Genomic DNA, 18,274 nt, shown 5'->3' on the forward strand with positions numbered 1-18,274 from the left:
TAAAAAATCTGTATTATCCTGCTTTTTGGCATTTTTTGCTGTAAAAAAAAAAAAAAAATAGTGTCTCCCTGATTTTTCAGACACAAATATATCTGTTGAAAATAGTCTGTTGTAGGCCCGAGAAATACAAGTGTGGTTTTGCAGTTCCACGGTACAAACCTCTGTATTATCCACTTTTGGGCCATTTGTATCTAAAAAAAACAGTTTGAGTGTGTCGCTCACTGTTCAGCCGCAAATATATATATATTTTAAAAAGCCTGGTATACACCAGTAAATTATTACTGTGGTTTTGATGTTCCACGGTAAAACATCTCTATTATCCTGTTTTTGGCATTTTTTGCTGTATAAAAATAATAATAGTGTCTCCCTGATTTTTCAGACCCAAATATATCTGTTGAAAATAGTCTGGTGTAGGCCAGAGATACAGAAGTGTGCTTTTGCTGTTCCACGGTAAAAAATCTCTGTTATCCTGCTTTTTGCAATTTTTGCTGTAAAAAAAAAAAAATAGTGTCTCCCTGATTTTTCAGACACAAATATATCTGTTGAAAATAGTCTGGTGTAGGCCCGAGAAATACAAGTGTGGTTTTGCAGTTCCACTGTACAAACCTCTGTATTATCCACTTTTGGGCCATCTAAAAAAACAGTTTGAGTGTGTCGCTCACTGTTCAGCCGCAAATATATATATATTTTAAAAAGCCTGGTATACACCAGTAAATTATTACTGTGGTTTTGATGTTCCACGGTAAAACATCTCTATTATCCTGTTTTTGGCATTTTTTGCTGTAAAAAAAAAAAAAAAATAGTGTATCCCTGATTTTTCAGACACAAATATATCTGTTGAAAATAGTCTGGTGTAGGCCCGAGAAATGCAAGTGTGGATTTACAGTTCCACGGTACAAACCTCTGTATTATCCACTTTTGGGCCATTTGTATCTAAAAATAACAGTTTGAGTGTGTCGCTCACTGTTCAGCCGCAAATATATATATATTTTAAAAAGCCTGGTATACACCAGTAAATTATTACTGTGGTTTTGATGTTCCACGGTAAAACATCTCTATTATCCTGTTTTTGGCATTTTTTGCTGTATAAAAATAATAATAGTGTCTCCCTGATTTTTCAGACACAAATATATCTGTTGAAAATAGTCTGGTGTAGGCCAGAGAGACAGAAGTGTGCTTTTGCTGTTCCATGGTAAAAAATCTCTATTATCCTGCTTTTTGCATTTTTTGCTGTAAAAAAAAAAAATAGTGTATCCCTGATTTTTCAGACACAAATATATCTGTTAAAAATAGTCTGGTGTAGGCCCTAGAAATACAAGTGTGGATTTACAGTTCCACGGTACAAACCTCTGTATTATCCACTTTTGGGCCATTTGTATCTAAAAATAACAGTTTGAGTGTGTCGCTCACTGTTCAGCCGCAAATATATATATATTTTAAAAAGCCTGGTATACACCAGTAAATTATTACTGTGGTTTTGATGTTCCACGGTAAAACATCTCTATTATCTTGTTTTTGGCATTTTCTGCTGTATAAAAATAATAATAGTGTCTCCCTGATTTTTCAGACACAAATATATCTGTTGAAAATAGTCTGGTGTAGGCCAGAGAGACAGAAGTGTGCTTTTGCTGTTCCACGGTAAAAAATCTCTATTATCCTGCTTTTTGCATTTTTTGCTGTAAAAAAAAAAAAATAGTGTATCCCTGATTTTTCAGACACAAATATATCTGTTGAAAATAGTCTGATGTAGGCCCGAGAAATACAAGTGTGGATTTACAGATCCACGGTACAAACCTCTGTATTATCCACTTTTGGGCCATTTGTATCTAAAAAAAACAGTTTGAGTGTGTCGCTCACTGTTCAGCCGCAAATATATATATATTTTAAAAAGCCTGGTATACACCAGTAAATTATTACTGTGGTTTTGATGTTCCACGGTAAAACATCTCTATTATCCTGTTTTTGGCATTTTTTGCTGTATAAAAATAATAATAGTGTCTCCCTGATTTTTCAGACCCAAATATATCTGTTGAAAATAGTCTGGTGTAGGCCAGAGATACAGAAGTGTGCTTTTGCTGTTCCACGGTAAAAAATCTCTATTATCCTGCTTTTTGCATTTTTTGCTGTATAAAAAAAAAACATAGTGTCTCCCGGATTTTTCAGACACAAATATATCTGTTGAAAATAGTCTGGTGTAGGCCCGAGAAATACAAGTGTGGTTTTGCAGTTCCACGGTACAAACCTCTGTATTATCCACTTTTGGGCCATTTGTATCTAAAAAAAACAGTTTGCGTGTGTCGCTCACTGTTCAGCCGCAAATATATATATATTTTAAAAAGCCTGGTATACACCAGTAAATTATTACTGTGGTTTTGATGTTCCACGGTAAAACATCTCTATTATCCTGTTTTTGGAATTTTTTGCTGTATAAAAATAATAATAGTGTCTCCCTGATTTTTCAGACACAAATATATCTGTTGAAAATAGTCTGGTGTAGGCCAGAGAGACAGAAGTGTGCTTTTGCTTTTCCACGGTAAAAAAATCTCTATTATCCTGCTTTTTGCATTTTTTGCTGTAAAAAAAAAAAAAAAATAGTGTCTCCCTGATTTTTCAGACACAAATATATCTGTTGAAAATAGTCTGGTGTAGGCCCGAGAAATACAAGTGTGGTTTTGCAGTTCCACGGTACAAACCTCTGTATTATCCACTTTTGGGCCATTTGTATCTAAAAAAAACAGTTTGAGTGTGTCGTTCACTGTTCAGCCGCAAATATATATATATTTTAAAAAGCCTGGTATACACCAGTAAATTATTACTGTGGTTTTGATGTTCCACGGTAAAACATCTCTATTATCCTGTTTTTGGCATTTTTTGCTGTATAAAAATAATAATAGTGTCTCCCTGATTTTTCAGACCCAAATATATCTGTTGAAAATAGTCTGGTGTAGGCCAGAGATACAGAAGTGTGCTTTTGCTGTTCCACGGTAAAAAATCTCTATTATCCTGCTTTTTGCATTTTTTGCTGTAAAAAAAAAAAACATAGTGTCTCCCTGATTTTTCAGACACAAATATATCTGTTGAAAATAGTCTGGTGTAGGCCCGAGAAATACAAGTGTGGTTTTGCAGTTCCACGGTACAAACCTCTGTATTATCCACTTTTGGGCCATTTGTATCTAAAAAAAACAGTTTGCGTGTGTCGCTCACTGTTCAGCCGCAAATATATATATATTTTAAAAAGCCTGGTATACACCAGTAAATTATTACTGTGGTTTTGATGCTTCACGGTAAAACATCTCTATTATCCTGTTTTTGGCATTTTTTGCTGTATAAAAATAATAATAGTGTCTCCCTGATTTTTCAGACCCAAATATATCTGTTGAAAATAGTCTGGTGTAGGCCAGAGATACAGAAGTGTGCTTTTGCTGTTCCACGGTAAAAAATCTCTATTATCCTGCTTTTTGCATTTTTTGCTGTAAAAAAAAAAAACATAGTGTCTCCCTGATTTTTCAGACACAAATATATCTGTTGAAAATAGTCTGGTGTAGGCCCGAGAAATACAAGTGTGGTTTTGCAGTTCCACGGTACAAACCTCTGTATTATCCACTTTTGGGCCATTTGTATCTAAAAAAAACAGTTTGCTTGTGTCGCTCACTGTTCAGCCGCAAATATATATATATTTTAAAAAGCCTGGTATACACCAGTAAATTATTACTGTGGTTTTGATGCTTCACGGTAAAACATCTCTATTATCCTGTTTTTGGCATTTTTTGCTGTATAAAAATAATAATAGTGTCTACCTGATTTTTCAGACACAAATATATCTGTTGAAAATAGTCTGGTGTAGGCCAGAGAGACAGAAGTGTGCTTTTGCTGTTCCACAGTAAAAAATCTCTATTATCCTGCTTTTTGCATTTTTTGCTGTAAAAAAAAAAAAATAGTGTCTTTCTGATTTTTCAGACACAAATATATCTGTTGGAAATAGTCTGGTGTAGGCCCGAGAAATACAAGTGTGGATTTGCAGTTCCACGGTACAAACCTCTGTATTATCCACTTTTGGGCCATCTAAAAAAAACAGTTTGAGTGCGTCGCTCACTGTTCAGCCGCAAATTTATATATATTTTAAAAAGCCTGGTATACACCAGTAAATTATTACTGTGGTTTTGATGTTCCACAGTAAAACATCTCTATTATCCTGTTTTTGGCATTTTTTGCTGTATAAAAATAATAATAGTGTCTCCCTGATTTTTCAGACACAAATATATCTGTTGAAAATAGTCTGGTGTAGGCCAGAGAGACAGAAGTGTGCTTTTGCTGTTCCACGGTAAAAAATCTCTATTATCCTGCTTTTTGCAATTTTTGCTGTAAAAAAAAAAAAATAGTGTCTCCCTGATTTTTCAGACACAAATATATCTGTTGAAAATAGTCTGGTGTAGGCCCGAGAAATACAAGTGTGGTTTTGCAGTTCCACTGTACAAACCTCTGTATTATCCACTTTTGGGCCATCTAAAAAAAACAGTTTGAGTGTGTCGCTCACTGTTCAGCCGCAAATATATATATATTTTAAAAAGCCTGGTATACACCAGTAAATTATTACTGTGGTTTTGATGTTCCACAGTAAAACATCTCTATTATCCTGTTTTTGGCATTTTTTGCTGTATAAAAATAATAATAGTGTCTCCCTGATTTTTCAGACACAAATATATCTGTTGAAAATAGTCTGGTGTAGGCCAGAGAGACAGAAGTGTGCTTTTGCTGTTCCACGGTAAAAAATCTGTATTATCCTGCTTTTTGCATTTTTTGCTGTAAAAAAAAAAAAAAATAGTGTCTCCCTGATTTTTCAGACACAAATATATCTGTTGAAAATAGTCTGTTGTAGGCCCGAGAAATACAAGTGTGGTTTTGCAGTTCCACGGTACAAACCTCTGTATTATCCACTTTTGGGCCATTTGTATCTATAAAAAAAAACAGTTTGAGTGTGTCGCTCACTGTTCAGCCGCAAATATATATATATTTTAAAAAGCCTGGTATACACCAGTAAATTATTACTGTGGTTTTGATGTTCCACGGTAAAACATCTCTATTATCTTGTTTTTGGCATTTTCTACTGTATAAAAATAATAATAGTGTCTCCCTGATTTTTCAGACACAAATATATCTGTTGAAAATAGTCTGGTGTAGGCCAGAGAGACAGAAGTGTGCTTTTGCTGTTCCACGGTAAAAAATCTCTATTATCCTGCTTTTTGCATTTTTTGCTGTAAAAAAAAAAAAATAGTGTATCCCTGATTTTTCAGACACAAATATATCTGTTGAAAATAGTCTGGTGTAGGCCCGAGAAATACAAGTGTGGATTTACAGATCCACGGTACAAACCTCTGTATTATCCACTTTTGGGCCATTTGTATCTAAAAAAAACAGTTTGAGTGTGTCGCTCACTGTTCAGCCGCAAATATATATATATTTTAAAAAGCCTGGTATACACCAGTAAATTATTACTGTGGTTTTGATGTTCCACGGTAAAACATCTCTATTATCCTGTTTTTGGCATTTTTTGCTGTATAAAAATAATAATAGTGTCTCCCTGATTTTTCAGACCCAAATATATCTGTTGAAAATAGTCTGGTGTAGGCCAGAGATACAGAAGTGTGCTTTTGCTGTTCCACGGTAAAAAATCTCTATTATCCTGCTTTTAGCATTTTTTGCTGTATAAAAAAAAAACATAGTGTCTCCCTGATTTTTCAGACACAAATATATCTGTTGAAAATAGTCTGGTGTAGGCCCGAGAAATACAAGTGTGGTTTTGCAGTTCCACGGTACAAACCTCTGTATTATCCACTTTTGGGCCATTTGTATCTAAAAAAAACAGTTTGCGTGTGTCGCTCACTGTTCAGCCGCAAATATATATATATTTTAAAAAGCCTGGTATACACCAGTAAATTATTACTGTGGTTTTGATGTTCCACGGTAAAACATCTCTATTATCCTGTTTTTGGCATTTTTTGCTGTATAAAAATAATAATAGTGTCTCCCTGATTTTTCAGACACCAATATATCTGTTGAAAATAGTCTGGTGTAGGCCAGAGAGACAGAAGTGTGCTTTTGCTGTTCCACGGTAAAAAAATCTCTATTATCCTGCTTTTTGCATTTTTTGCTGTAAAAAAAAAAAAAAAATAGTGTCTCCCTGATTTTTCAGACACAAATATATCTGTTGAAAATAGTCTGGTGTAGGCCCGAGAAATACAAGTGTGGTTTTGCAGTTCCACGGTACAAACCTCTGTATTATCCACTTTTGGGCCATTTGTATCTAAAAAAAACAGTTTGAGTGTGTCGCTCACTGTTCAGCCGCAAATATATATATATTTTAAAAAGCCTGGTATACACCAGTAAATTATTACTGTGGTTTTGATGTTCCACGGTAAAACATCTCTATTATCCTGTTTTTGGCATTTTTTGCTGTATAAAAATAATAATAGTGTCTCCCTGATTTTCCAGACCCAAATATATCTGTTGAAAATAGTCTGGTGTAGGCCAGAGATACAGAAGTGTGCTTTTGCTGTTCCACGGTAAAAAATCTCTATTATCCTGCTTTTTGCATTTTTTGCTGTAAAAAAAAAAAACATAGTGTCTCCCTGATTTTTCAGACACAAATATATCTGTTGAAAATAGTCTGGTGTAGGCCAGAGAGACAGAAGTGTGCTTTTGCTGTTCCACGGTAAAAAATCTCTATTATCCTGCTTTTTGCATTTTTTGCTGTAAAAAAAAAAAAATAGTGTATCCCTGATTTTTCAGACACAAATATATCTGTTGAAAATAGTCTGGTGTAGGCCCGAGAAATACAAGTGTGGATTTACAGATCCACGGTACAAACCTCTGTATTATCCACTTTTGGGCCATTTGTATCTAAAAATAACAGTTTGAGTGTGTCGCTCACTGTTCAGCCGCAAATATATATATATTTTAAAAAGCCTGGTATACACCAGTAAATTATTACTGTGGTTTTGATGTTCCACGGTAAAACATCTCTATTATCCTGTTTTTGGCATTTTTTGCTGTATAAAAATAATAATAGTGTCTCCCTGATTTTTCAGACCCAAATATATCTGTTGAAAATAGTCTGGTGTAGGCCAGAGATACAGAAGTGTGCTTTTGCTGTTCCACGGTAAAAAATCTCTATTATCCTGCTTTTAGCATTTTTTGCTGTATAAAAAAAAAACATAGTGTCTCCCTGATTTTTCAGACACAAATATATCTGTTGAAAATAGTCTGGTGTAGGCCCGAGAAATACAAGTGTGGTTTTGCAGTTCCACGGTACAAACCTCTGTATTATCCACTTTTGGGCCATTTGTATCTAAAAAAAACAGTTTGCGTGTGTCGCTCACTGTTCAGCCGCAAATATATATATATTTTAAAAAGCCTGGTATACACCAGTAAATTATTACTGTGGTTTTGATGTTCCACGGTAAAACATCTCTATTATCCTGTTTTTGGCATTTTTTGCTGTATAAAAATAATAATAGTGTCTCCCTGATTTTTCAGACACCAATATATCTGTTGAAAATAGTCTGGTGTAGGCCAGAGAGACAGAAGTGTGCTTTTGCTGTTCCACGGTAAAAAAATCTCTATTATCCTGCTTTTTGCATTTTTTGCTGTAAAAAAAAAAAAAAAATAGTGTCTCCCTGATTTTTCAGACACAAATATATCTGTTGAAAATAGTCTGGTGTAGGCCCGAGAAATACAAGTGTGGTTTTGCAGTTCCACGGTACAAACCTCTGTATTATCCACTTTTGGGCCATTTGTATCTAAAAAAAACAGTTTGAGTGTGTCGCTCACTGTTCAGCCGCAAATATATATATATTTTAAAAAGCCTGGTATACACCAGTAAATTATTACTGTGGTTTTGATGTTCCACGGTAAAACATCTCTATTATCCTGTTTTTGGCATTTTTTGCTGTATAAAAATAATAATAGTGTCTCCCTGATTTTTCAGACCCAAATATATCTGTTGAAAATAGTCTGGTGTAGGCCAGAGATACAGAAGTGTGCTTTTGCTGTTCCACGGTAAAAAATCTCTATTATCCTGCTTTTTGCATTTTTTGCTGTAAAAAAAAAAAACATAGTGTCTCCCTGATTTTTCAGACACAAATATATCTGTTGAAAATAGTCTGGTGTAGGCCCGAGAAATACAAGTGTGGTTTTGCAGTTCCACGGTACAAACCTCTGTATTATCCACTTTTGGGCCATTTGTCTCTAAAAAAAACAGTTTGCGTGTGTCGCTCACTGTTCAGCCGCAAATATATATATATTTTAAAAAGCCTGGTATACACCAGTAAATTATTACTGTGGTTTTGATGTTCCACGGTAAAACATCTCTATTATCCTGTTTTTGGCATTTTTTGCTGTATAAAAATAATAATAGTGTCTCCCTGATTTTTCAGACACCAATATATCTGTTGAAAATAGTCTGGTGTAGGCCAGAGAGACAGAAGTGTGCTTTTGCTGTTCCACGGTAAAAAAATCTCTATTATCCTGCTTTTTGCATTTTTTGCTGTAAAAAAAAAAAAAAATAGTGTCTCCCTGATTTTTCAGACACAAATATATCTGTTGAAAATAGTCTGGTGTAGGCCCGAGAAATACAAGTGTGGTTTTGCAGTTCCACGGTACAAACCTCTGTATTATCCACTTTTGGGCCATTTGTATCTAAAAAAACAGTTTGAGTGTGTCGCTCACTGTTCAGCCGCAAATATATATATATTTTAAAAAGCCTGGTATACACCAGTAAATTATTACTGTGGTTTTGATGTTCCACGGTAAAACATCTCTATTATCCTGTTTTTGGCATTTTTTGCTGTATAAAAATAATAATAGTGTCTCCCTGATTTTTCAGACCCAAATATATCTGTTGAAAATAGTCTGGTGTAGGCCAGAGATACAGAAGTGTGCTTTTGCTGTTCCACGGTAAAAAATCTCTATTATCCTGCTTTTTGCATTTTTTGCTGTAAAAAAAAAAAACATAGTGTCTCCCTGATTTTTCAGACACAAATATATCTGTTGAAAATAGTCTGGTGTAGGCCCGAGAAATACAAGTGTGGTTTTGCAGTTCCACGGTACAAACCTCTGTATTATCCACTTTTGGGCCATTTGTATCTAAAAAAAACAGTTTGCGTGTGTCGCTCACTGTTCAGCCGCAAATATATATATATTTTAAAAAGCCTGGTATACACCAGTAAATTATTACTGTGGTTTTGATGCTTCACGGTAAAACATCTCTATTATCCTGTTTTTGGCATTTTTTGCTGTATAAAAATAATAATAGTGTCTCCCTGATTTTTCAGACACAAATATATCTGTTGAAAATAGTCTGGTGTAGGCCAGAGAGACAGAAGTGTGCTTTTGCTGTTCCACAGTAAAAAATCTCTATTATCCTGCTTTTTGCATTTTTTGCTGTAAAAAAAAAAAAATAGTGTCTCTCTGATTTTTCAGACACAAATATATCTGTTGGAAATAGTCTGGTGTAGGCCCGAGAAATACAAGTGTGGATTTGCAGTTCCACGGTACAAACCTCTGTATTATCCACTTTTGGGCCATCTAAAAAAAACAGTTTGAGTGTGTCGCTCACTGTTCAGCCGCAAATATATATATATTTTAAAAAGCCTGGTATACACCAGTAAATTATTACTGTGGTTTTGATGTTCCACAGTAAAACATCTCTATTATCCTGTTTTTGGCATTTTTTGCTGTATAAAAATAATAATAGTGTCTCCCTGATTTTTCAGACACAAATATATCTGTTGAAAATAGTCTGGTGTAGGCCAGAGAGACAGAAGTGTGCTTTTGCTGTTCCACGGTAAAAAATCTCTATTATCCTGCTTTTTGCAATTTTTGCTGTAAAAAAAAAAAAATAGTGTCTCCCTGATTTTTCAGACACAAATATATCTGTTGAAAATAGTCTGGTGTAGGCCCGAGAAATACAAGTGTGGTTTTGCAGTTCCACTGTACAAACCTCTGTATTATCCACTTTTGGGCCATCTAAAAAAAACAGTTTGAGTGTGTCGCTCACTGTTCAGCCGCAAATATATATATATTTTAAAAAGCCTGGTATACACCAGTAAATTATTACTGTGGTTTTGATGTTCCACGGTAAAACATCTCTATTATCCTGTTTTTGGCATTTTCTGCTGTATAAAAATAATAATAGTGTCTCCCTGATTTTTCAGACACAAATATATCTGTTGAAAATAGTCTGGTGTAGGCCAGAGAGACAGAAGTGTGCTTTTGCTGTTCCACGGTAAAAAATCTCTCTTATCCTGCTTTTTGCATTTTTTGCTGTAAAAAAAAAAAATAGTGTATCCCTGATTTTTCAGACACAAATATATCTGTTGAAAATAGTCTGGTGTAGGCCCGAGAAACACAAGTGTGGATTTACAGTTCCACGGTACAAACCTCTGTATTATCCACTTTTGGGCCATTTGTATCTAAAAATAACAGTTTGTGTGTGTCGCTCACTGTTCAGCCGCAAATATGTATATATTTTAAAATGCCTGGTATACACCAGTAAATTATTACTGTGGTTTTGATGTTCCACGGTAAAACATCTCTTTTATCCTGTTTTTGGCATTTTTTGCTGTAAAAAAATAATAATAGTGTCTCCCTGATTTTTCAGACACAAATATATCTGTTGAAAATAGTCTGGTGTAGGCCAGAGAGACAGAAGTGTGCTTTTGCTGTTCCACGGTAAAAAATCTGTATTATCCTGCTTTTTGCATTTTTTGCTGTAAAAAAAAAAAAAAATAGTGTATCCCTGATTTTTCAGACACAAATATATCTGTTGAAAATAGTCTGGTGTAGGCCCGAGAAATACAAGTGTGGTTTTGCAGTTCCACGGTACAAACCTCTGTATTATCCACTTTTGGGCCATCTAAAAAAAACAGTTTGAGTGTGTCGCTCACTGTTCAGCCGCAAATATATATATATTTTAAAAAGCCTGGTATACACCAGTAAATTATTACTGTGGTTTTGATTTTCCACAGTAAAACATCTCTATTATCCTGTTTTTGGCATTTTTTGCTGTATAAAAATAATAATAGTGTCTCCCTAATTTTTCAGACACAAATATATCTGTTGAAAATAGTCTGGTGTATGCCAGAGAGACAGAAGTGTGCTTTTGCTGTTCCACGGTAAAAAATCTCTATTATCCTGCTTTTTGCATTTTTTGCTGTAAAAAAAAAAACATAGTGTCTCCCTGATTTTTCAGACACAAATATATCTGTTGAAAATAGTCTGGTGTAGGCCCTAGAAATACAAGTGTGGTTTTGCAGTTCCACGGTACAAACCTCTGTATTATCCACTTTTGGGCCATTTGTATCTAAAAAAAACAGTTTGCATGTGTCGCTCACTGTTCAGCCGCAAATATATATATATTTTAAAAAGCCTGGTATACACCAGTAAATTATTACTGTGGTTTTGATGTTCCACGGTAAAACATCTCTATTATCCTGTTTTTGGCATTTTTTGCTGTATAAAAATAATAATAGTGTCTCCCTGATTTTTCAGACACAAATATATCTGTTGAAAATAGTCTGGTGTAGGCCAGAGAGACAGAAGTGTGCTTTTGCTGTTCCACGGTAAAAAATCTGTATTATCCTGCTTTTTGCATTTTTTGCTGTAAAAAAAAAAAAAAATAGTGTCTCCCTGATTTTTCAGACACAAATATATCTGTTGAAAATAGTCTGGTGTAGGCCCGAGAAATACAAGTGTGGTTTTGCAGTTCCACGGTACAAACCTCTGTATTATCCACTTTTGGGCCATTTGTATCTAAAAAAAACAGTTTGAGTGTGTCGCTCACTGTTCAGCCGCAAATATATATATATTTTAAAAAGCCTGGTATACACCAGTAAATTATTACTGTGGTTTTGATGTTCCACGGTAAAACATCTCTATTATCCTGTTTTTGGCATTTTTTGCTGTATAAAAATAATAATAGTGTCTCCCTGATTTTTCAGACCCAAATATATCTGTTGAAAATAGTCTGGTGTAGGCCAGAGATACAGAAGTGTGCTTTTGCTGTTCCACGGTAAAAAATCTCTATTATCCTGCTTTTTGCATTTTTTGCTGTAAAAAAAAAAACATAGTGTCTCCCTGATTTTTCAGACACAAATATATCTGTTGAAAATAGTCTGGTGTAGGCCCGAGAAATACAAGTGTGGTTTTGCAGTTCCACGGTACAAACCTCTGTATTATCCACTTTTGGGCCATTTGTATCTAAAAAAAACAGTTTGTGTGTGTCGCTCACTGTTCAGCCGCAAATATATATATATTTTAAAAAGCCTGGTATACACCAGTAAATTATTACTGTGGTTTTGATGCTTCACGGTAAAACATCTCTATTATCCTGTTTTTGGCATTTTTTGCTGTATAAAAATAATAATAGTGTCTCCCTGATTTTTCAGACACAAATATATCTGTTGGAAATAGTCTGGTGTAGGCCCGAGAAATACAAGTGTGGATTTGCAGTTCCACGGTACAAACCTCTGTATTATCCACTTTTGGGCCATCTAAAAAAAACAGTTTGAGTGTGTCGCTCACTGTTCAGCCGCAAATTTATATATATTTTAAAAAGCCTCGTATACACCAGTAATTTATTACTGTGGTTTTGATGCTCCACGGTAAAACATCTCTATTATCCTGTTTTTGGCATTTTTTGCTGAATAAAAATAATAATAGTGTCTCCCTGATTTTTCAGACACAAATATATCTGTTGAAAATAGTCTGGTGTAGGCCAGAGAGACAGAAGTGTGCTTTTGCTGTTCCACTGTAAAAAATCTGTATTATCCTGCTTTTTGCATTTTTTGCTGTAAAAAAAAAAAAAATAGTGTCTCCCTGATTTTTCAGACACAAATATATCTGTTGGAAATAGTCTGGTGTAGGCCTCGTGAAATACAAGTGTGGATTTGCACTTCCACGGTACAAACCTCTGTATTATCCACTTTTGTGCCATTTGTATCTAAAAAAAACAGTTTGGGTGTGTCGCTCACTGTTCAGCCGCAAATATATATATATTTTAAAAAGCCTGGTATACACCAGTAAATTATTACTGTGGTTTTGATGTTCCACAGTAAAACATCTCTATTATCCTGTTTTTGGCATTTTTTGCTGTATAAAAATAATAATAGTGTCTCCCTGATTTTTCAGACACAAATATATCTGTTGAAAATAGTCTGGTGTAGGCCAGAGAGACAGAAGTGTGCTTTTGCTGTTCCACGGTAAAAAATCTGTATTATCCTGCTTTTTGCATTTTTTGCTGTAAAAAAAAAAAAAAATAGTGTCTCCCTGATTTTTCAGACACAAATATATCTGTTGAAAATAGTCTGTTATAGGCCCGAGAAATACAAGTGTGGTTTTGCAGTTCCACGGTACAAACCTCTGTATTATCCACTTTTGGGCCATTTGTATCTAAAAAAAACAGTTTGAGTGTGTCGCTCACTGTTCAGCCGCAAATATATATTTTAAAAAGCCTGGTATACACCAGTAAATTATTACTGTGGTTTTGATGTTCCACGGTAAAACATCTCTATTATCCTGTTTTTGGCATTTTTTGCTGTATAAAAATAGTAATAGTGTCTCCCTGATTTTTCAGACCCAAATATATCTGTTGAAAATAGTCTGGTGTAGGCCAGAGATACAGAAGTGTGCTTTTGCTGTTCCACGGTAAAAAATCTCTATTATCCTGCTTTTTGCAATTTTTGCTGTAAAAAAAAAAAAATAGTGTCTCCCTGATTTTTCAGACACAAATATATCTGTTGAAAATAGTCTGGTGTAGGCCCGAGAAATACAAGTGTGGTTTTGCAGTTCCACTGTACAAACCTCTGTATTATCCACTTTTTGGCCATCTAAAAAAAACAGTTTGAGTGTGTCGCTCACTGTTCAGCCGCAAATATATATATATTTTAAAAAGCCTGGTATACACCAGTAAATTATTACTGTGGTTTTGATGTTCCACGGTAAAACATCTCTATTATCCTGTTTTTGGCATTTTTTGCTGTATAAAAATAATAATAGTGTCTCCCTGATTTTTCAGACACAAATATATCTGTTGAAAATAGTCTGGTGTAGGCCAGAGAGACAGAAGTGTGCTTTTGCTGTTCCACGGTAAAAAATCTGTATTATCCTGCTTTTTGCATTTTTTGCTGTAAAAAAAAAAAAAAAATAGTGTCTCCCTGATTTTTCAGACACAAATATATCTGTTGAAAATAGTCTGGTGTAGGCCCGAGAAATACAAGTGTGGTTTTGCAGTTCCACGGTACAAACCTCTGTATTATCCACTTTTGGGCCATTTGTATCTAAAAAAAACAGTTTGAGTGTGTCGCTCACTGTTCAGCCGCAAATATATATATATTTTAAAAAGCCTGGTATACACCAGTAAATTATTACTGTGGTTTTGATGCTTCACGGTAAAACATCTCTATTATCCTGTTTTTGGCATTTTTTGCTGTATAAAAATAATAATAGTGTCTCCCTGATTTTTCAGACACAAATATATCTGTTGGAAATAGTCTGGTGTAGGCCCGAGAAATACAAGTGTGGATTTGCAGTTCCACGGTACAAACCTCTGTATTATCCACTTTTGGGCCATCTAAAAAAAACAGTTTGAGTGTGTCGCTCACTGTTCAGCCGCAAATTTATATATATTTTAAAAAGCCTCGTATACACCAGTAATTTATTACTGTGGTTTTGATGCTCCACGGTAAAACATCTCTATTATCCTGTTTTTGGCATTTTTTGCTGAATAAAAATAATAATAGTGTCTCCCTGATTTTTCAGACACAAATATATCTGTTGAAAATAGTCTGGTGTAGGCCAGAGAGACAGAAGTGTGCTTTTGCTGTTCCACTGTAAAAAATCTGTATTATCCTGCTTTTTGCATTTTTTGCTGTAAAAAAAAAAAAAATAGTGTCTCCCTGATTTTTCAGACACAAATATATCTGTTGGAAATAGTCTGGTGTAGGCCTCGTGAAATACAAGTGTGGATTTGCACTTCCACGGTACAAACCTCTGTATTATCCACTTTTGTGCCATTTGTATCTAAAAAAAACAGTTTGGGTGTGTCGCTCACTGTTCAGCCGCAAATATATATATATTTTAAAAAGCCTGGTATACACCAGTAAATTATTACTGTGGTTTTGATGTTCCACAGTAAAACATCTCTATTATCCTGTTTTTGGCATTTTTTGCTGTATAAAAATAATAATAGTGTCTCCCTGATTTTTCAGACACAAATATATCTGTTGAAAATAGTCTGGTGTAGGCCAGAGAGACAGAAGTGTGCTTTTGCTGTTCCACGGTAAAAAATCTGTATTATCCTGCTTTTTGCATTTTTTGCTGTAAAAAAAAAAAAAAATAGTGTCTCCCTGATTTTTCAGACACAAATATATCTGTTGAAAATAGTCTGTTGTAGGCCCGAGAAATACAAGTGTGGTTTTGCAGTTCCACGGTACAAACCTCTGTATTATCCACTTTTGGGCCATTTGTATCTAAAAAAAACAGTTTGAGTGTGTCGCTCACTGTTCAGCCGCAAATATATATTTTAAAAAGCCTGGTATACACCAGTAAATTATTACTGTGGTTTTGATGTTCCACGGTAAAACATCTCTATTATCCTGTTTTTGGCATTTTTTGCTGTATAAAAATAGTAATAGTGTCTCCCTGATTTTTCAGACCCAAATATATCTGTTGAAAATAGTCTGGTGTAGGCCAGAGATACAGAAGTGTGCTTTTGCTGTTCCACGGTAAAAAATCTCTATTATCCTGCTTTTTGCAATTTTTGCTGTAAAAAAAAAAAAATAGTGTCTCCCTGATTTTTCAGACACAAATATATCTGTTGAAAATAGTCTGGTGTAGGCCCGAGAAATACAAGTGTGGTTTTGCAGTTCCACTGTACAAACCTCTGTATTATCCACTTTTTGGCCATCTAAAAAAAACAGTTTGAGTGTGTCGCTCACTGTTCAGCCGCAAATATATATATATTTTAAAAAGCCTGGTATACACCAGTAAATTATTACTGTGGTTTTGATGTTCCACGGTAAAACATCTCTATTATCCTGTTTTTGGCATTTTTTGCTGTATAAAAATAATAATAGTGTCTCCCTGATTTTTCAGACACAAATATATCTGTTGAAAATAGTCTGGTGTAGGCCAGAGAGACAGAAGTGTGCTTTTGCTGTTCCACGGTAAAAAATCTGTATTATCCTGCTTTTTGCATTTTTTGCTGTAAAAAAAAAAAAAAAATAGTGTCTCCCTGATTTTTCAGACACAAATATATCTGTTGAAAATAGTCTGGTGTAGGCCCGAGAAATACAAGTGTGGTTTTGCAGTTCCACGGTACAAACCTCTGTATTATCCACTTTTGGGCCATTTGTATCTAAAAAAAACAGTTTGAGTGTGTCGCTCACTGTTCAGCCGCAAATATATATATATTTTAAAAAGCCTGGTATACACCAGTAAATTATTACTGTGGTTTTGATGTTTCACGGTAAAACATCTCTATTATCCTGTTTTTGGCATTTTTTGCTGTATAAAAATAATAATAGTGTCTCCCTGATTTTTCAGACACAAATATATCTGTTGAAAATAGTCTGGTGTAGGCCAGTGAGACAGAAGTGTGCTTTTGCTGTTCCACGGTAAAAAATCTCTATTATCCTGCTTTTTGCATTTTTTGCTGTAAAAAAAAAAAAATAGTGTATCCCTGATTTTTCAGACACAAATATATCTGTTGAAAATAGTCTGGTGTAGGCCCTAGAAATACAAGTGTGGATTTACAGTTCCACGGTACAAACCTCTGTATTATCCACTTTTGGGCCATTTGTATCTAAAAATAACAGTTTGAGTGTGTCGCTCACTGTTCAGCCGCAAATATATATATATTTTAAAAAGCCTGGTATACACCAGTAAATTATTACTGTGGTTTTGATGTTCCACGGTAAAACATCTCTATTATCCTGTTTTTGGCATTTTCTGCTGTATAAAAATAATAATAGTGTCTCCCTGATTTTTCAGACACAAATATATCTGTTGAAAATAGTCTGGTGTAGGCCAGAGAGACAGAAGTGTGCTTTTGCTGTTCCACGGTAAAAAATCTCTCTTATCCTGCTTTTTGCATTTTTTGCTGTAAAAAAAAAAAATAGTGTATCCCTGATTTTTCAGACACAAATATATCTGTTGAAAATAGTCTGGTGTAGGCCCGAGAAATACAAGTGTGGATTTACAGTTCCACGGTACAAACCTCTGTATTATCCACTTTTGGGCCATTTGTATCTAAAAATAACAGTCTGTGTGTGTCGCTCACTGTTCAGCCGCAAATATGTATATATTTTAAAATGCCTGGTATACACCAGTAAATTATTACTGTGGTTTTGATGTTCCACGGTAAAACATCTCTTTTATCCTGTTTTTGGCATTTTTTGCTGTATAAAAATAATAATAGTGTCTCCCTGATTTTTCAGACACAAATATATCTGTTGAAAATAGTCTGGTGTAGGCCAGAGAGACAGAAGTGTGCTTTTGCTGTTCCACGGTAAAAAATCTGTATTATCCTGCTTTTTGCATTTTTTGCTGTAAAAAAAAAAAAAAAATAGTGTATCCCTGATTTTTCAGACACAAATATATCTGTTGAAAATAGTCTGGTGTAGGCCCGAGAAATACAAGTGTGGTTTTGCAGTTCCACGGTACAAACCTCTGTATTATCCACTTTTGGGCCATCTAAAAAAAACAGTTTGAGTGTGTCGCTCACTGTTCAGCCGCAAATATATATATATTTTAAAAAGCCTGGTATACACCAGTAAATTATTACTGTGGTTTTGATTTTCCACAGTAAAACATCTCTATTATCCTGTTTTTGGCATTTTTTGCTGTATAAAAATAATAATAGTGTCTCCCTGATTTTTCAGACACAAATATATCTGTTGAAAATAGTCTGGTGTATGCCAGAGAGACAGAAGTGTGCTTTTGCTGTTCCACGGTAAAAAATCTCTATTATCCTGCTTTTTGCATTTTTTGCTGTAAAAAAAAAAACATAGTGTCTCCCTGATTTTTCAGACACAAATATATCTGTTGAAAATAGTCTGGTGTAGGCCCGAGAAATACAAGTGTGGTTTTGCAGTTCCGCGGTACAAACCTCTGTATTATCCACTTTTGGGCCATTTGTATCTAAAAAAAACAGTTTGCGTGTGTCGCTCACTGATCAGCCGCAAATATATATATATTTAAAAAGCCTGGTATACACCAG

The sequence above is a fragment of the Phyllobates terribilis genome, unplaced genomic scaffold (assembly GCF_046119375.1).
Source record: "Phyllobates terribilis strain yellow unplaced genomic scaffold, ASM4611937v1 Scaffold_2__4_contigs__length_985480577, whole genome shotgun sequence".
Lineage (NCBI taxonomy): Eukaryota > Metazoa > Chordata > Amphibia > Anura > Dendrobatidae > Phyllobates > Phyllobates terribilis.